The 4122-nt window shown below is 48.3% G+C and overlaps 1 protein-coding gene across 9 annotated transcripts in view; it reads left to right on the forward strand.

Moving 5' to 3' along the window:
* The window catches only part of MSI2 (musashi RNA binding protein 2), a 393393-nt gene that overhangs the window by 373910 nt on the left and 15361 nt on the right, over positions 1-4122 (forward strand). The gene's annotated exons all lie outside the window — the stretch shown is intronic.

Here is a 4122-nt window from a genome sequence, read left to right on the forward strand (position 1 = left end):
AGAATTTCAGCTGCCAGCACTGTGCCAGCCTAGGACTCCGGCTCTAGGACCTCACAGCCTGACTTCCAGACGTAGGTTTTAGATCTGGACCCAGGGTACATCTGCCATGGAGTTTAATTCAGCAGATGTTTATATGTGCATAGCAACAGTAATGATTATATGTGGCAGGCACTGTCCTGGGCTTTGGGTCAGAGTACTTGGGGCTCAGAAACGCAGCCCGGCCGGGTTAAATATGCTTCCTCAACCTGTGGGTCGCCACCCCTTTGGCGGTTGAACGACCCTTACACAGGGGTCGCCTAAGACCATCCTGCATTACGATTCATAACAGTAGCAACATTACAGTTATGAAGTAGCAACAAAAATAATTTTATGGTTGGGTCACAACATGAGGAACTGCATTTAAAGGGCCAGAAGGTTGAGAACCACTGTGCTAGGGGATTTATTGCCAGACATATTGGAAGCTCTCAAAATTCACACCCACCCGGAAGATTCCTTAAGAGAATGATCTCTTGCATATGGTTGATAGGATGCTAGAGACACTTCCCAGCCAATTCTAATAAAATAATGATAATACTAATATATTAATCACTCAGACGTATTATGAGTGAAGCAAGTACTGTGCCAAGCCCACCTGCCTTATCCCATTTAATTCTCAGAACCCTATGAAGTGGGCACCATCATTCCCATTTTAAAGATTTAAAAACCATGGCTTAGATAGCTTATCTGAGGCGCCAGAGACGGGATTTAAGTCTAGGTCTGTCTCATCAGATCTGTGCTCTGGGCCACTGTCAACGGAGCTCCGTCATACCAGCCCTGTGATGCCTGAGCAAAGCTCTGCACCTTTAAAACATACACTTGACAAAAAACCACCGCTGCCATCAACTTGATTCTCCATATCCTTGGGGGAGGAGAGAACTCAAGCTCATTTACAAGAGGCCTCTGGTGGCATATGTATTTTTTGCACTTGCTTCTGCTGTTGCAGACTTAACGTCATGGTGCTGTCTGGCTTTGGCTGACATTTCTAATCTGACTTCTGGTCCCTAAATCCTTTCAGACAAAGGAGGCCCAGAGAAGGTGTGGTCCGGTAAGAGAGCCAGCCTAAAGATGATTATTTGAAAGGAGCCTTTAGCCAAAACAAGACTGGAGGAAGTTAGCTACTGCCCAAAAGAAATTAGGTGATGGAGCAAGGGAGAGCCCCTCTGGGCTGGACTGACGTTCTCCAGAGGGATGTCAACATCCCTTCCTGTGAGCTGTGAGGCCTGAATCTGGAAGGTCGCTGGGAAGCCCAGCCCTGGGAGGTGATTGGCTGCCCAGTTGCTGGGGCTTTGCTTTAGGCCAATGGCTGGGGAAGGGCGCGGCCGGAGGCGGGAGCAGTGGGCTCCTCGGCCAATCGTCCTGCAGAGAGAGGCTGGGCTTCTGGTACCATGGCAACCAGGAGCAGGGGCTCATTTGTTTTGTAGATGAGTAATTACTACGCAATTAGAGCTAAAAATAAAGAGGCCCTTTGTTCCTGGTTACTTATTAATATTAATAAAATGGTCTGCCCAGGTATGTGGTAAACAATTAATGCAAACCTGTGTGCGTGCGGTAGAGCCCACTGTGGGAGGCAAAGGCTGCCCAGCCCCCTCCCCCCCTTTTTCTGGAAGTTATTTCTGACTGTGGCCTGCAGAGGGTCGGCTTTCCTGGTCTTGAGAGCAAGAAAGAGAGGCTCAGCCTCACAGACAGACACACAGGACCTAGGATGCCCTGGATTCAGGGGATCAGCTAGGCACCTACCCAGGGAAAGGTCTGGCAATGTCAACTCAGCCTCCAAAAAAAAAAGACCAGAAACACAGCAGCAAAACCAGAAAACATGGGCTGATGCTGGAGAAAACCCCTTGTCCAGTTTTGCTGTGTATTCTTGGCCATGTTATTTGACTTTTCTGGGTACACAAAATGGTCTTTAAACCTTCCACTGAGGTAGCTGCAGACATTTTGATGTCTCCCTGCTCAGCTGGCTTGAAGAGAAACAAACCAGGCTTGGAAATGACTTGCTGGAAAGTTACCCAGCGTTCAGGGATTTGGCCCATGTCTTCCTGTGCCCTGGCTTTGGGGGTGGAAACAACTCAGAAGCTTCCCTCATATCCCTTACCCTTCCTAGGGGGAGGGGTGCCTGGTGGATTAATCAGATAAGGGTGATACGCAGCTTTAAGGGGATTGGGGGGAGGGGAGGGGCTGGGAGAGGAAGAGGATAAGAGCCTAGATAGAAGGAAGTAGGGGAATTGGAAGACTTGGTTCCAGTCAGGCTTCTGCCACGGAGAGCTGGGTGATTTTGTTGGCAAGGAATTTCAGACTGAAGGGTTCACGGGGACCATTCAGTCTATAGCTCTGCATTGCTCTGTTACCAAAGCTCTCGATCCCTTTGTCATTGGGGGTGAACAGGGTGACAGTGTCAGTGCCTTAGCTCTGAGAGGAGTGGCTAGAGAAAGCCAGGGACTTCCAAGTGATGAGGCAGGTTGGTGGGGATACATTGGAAAACAGCAGTCATGTTTGTTTGTTTGTTATTTATTTTGTTCTGTTGTTTTGTTTTTTATGCATGAAGGCAATGAGAGGGCAGAAATTGTTCCAAAATTGTGTATTGGTTAAAAAAATAAACCAAACAAAAAAAAACAGAAACCAAAAACCTAGAGTCAGACTTCCCTCCTTGGGTGTGGTTGATTAACCTTTAGGGTTAATTAAACCTTTAGAGCAGTGGTTCTCAACCTTCTGGCCCTTTAAATACAGTTCCTCATGTTGTGACCCAACCATAAAATTATTTTCGTTGCTACTTCGTAACTGTAATGTTGCTACTGTTATGAATCGTCATGTAAATATCTGATATGCAGGATGGTCTTAGGCGACCCCTGTGAAAGGGTCATTCGACCGCCAAAGGGGTCGCAACCCACAGGTTGAGAACCGCTGCTTTAGGGTTTGGCTCTGGGTGGTACCCATTAGTGCAGGTGGGCCTGCTCATAGCTGCTGCTGAGGACCAGATCAGCTCTGAGATAGGGGCAATGCAGTGGTCCTTTTTTTAATTATTATTTTAAATAAACTAAGCTATTTATTTATTTACTTATTTTTTTTATTTTTAATTTACTTATTTTTAGTCCTCACCTGAGGATATGTTTTTTATTGATCTTTGGAGAGAAAGTAAAAAGGAGAAAAGAGGGGGAGAGAGAGAAACATCGATGTGAGAGAGACACATGGACTGGTTGCTTCCTGACTTGATGTATGGGATGATGTCTTTGATGATGTATGGGATGATGTATGGCCAGCTGAGCCACACTGGCCGGGGCAATGCAGTGGTTCTTGAACTTGGCTGCATGTTAGAATCACCTGGGGAGTGTGGAAGATTCCTGGTGCCCAGGCCATTCTGCAAACCTATCAAATCAGAACCTACCAGGGTGGGCCCCAGTCTTCAGTCACAGTGAAAGCTCCCAGGCAAGTCCAGTGCGTGGCTGTGGACTCGAGTTCCACCAAGTTTTGGCCAGGTATAGAGCCTCACAGCACTTCTGTGACTGCCACCAGCATCCCTACCTTAGAAGCCGGTAAACAGAGGCAAGCCGGCCGCTGGCCCCAACCTCCGTAACAGCAGGACAGCTGGTCTGGGAGCCTGAGCCGGAGGCCTTAGAGCCCAGGACCCTCCTGCCAGTCATTGGTTTTTCCAGCCAGAAAGCCCACCTCCCAGGTGAGCCGAAAGGGTCTTTGCACTCACAAACAGTTCTCCTGCCTCCCTCGAGGACCAGCCATCTGAGAGTAAAGGCATGTGCCCAGAGAAGCAGAGGCCCCGGATCCCCCATAAAGAGAGGCGCAGCCATCCTCCTTGACGGTCTGACGAATGGGGGCCTTTCTGTAAGGTCAGAGTTTGTTTGTTATTAAAGACCTAATTAGAAACATGAGAGGGAGCTGAATGGCTCCGTGCTTAGCTAATTAGTGACACGTATGCGCCCGCTTTGAACTTCAAGGACACAGAGCTATTAGCGCTTCCATCAAAAATGGATTAAACTCCTGTGCCTTTATAATCATTAAAGATGGGCTGCTCGAGTGGAAAGCCTTTTGTACAGGTCCTCAAGGGGCTGCCCCTCGGGCTTCCCACCCCACCCC

The sequence above is a fragment of the Myotis davidii genome, unplaced genomic scaffold (genome assembly GCF_000327345.1).
Source record: "Myotis davidii unplaced genomic scaffold, ASM32734v1 scaffold595, whole genome shotgun sequence".
Taxonomy (NCBI): Eukaryota; Metazoa; Chordata; class Mammalia; order Chiroptera; family Vespertilionidae; genus Myotis; species Myotis davidii.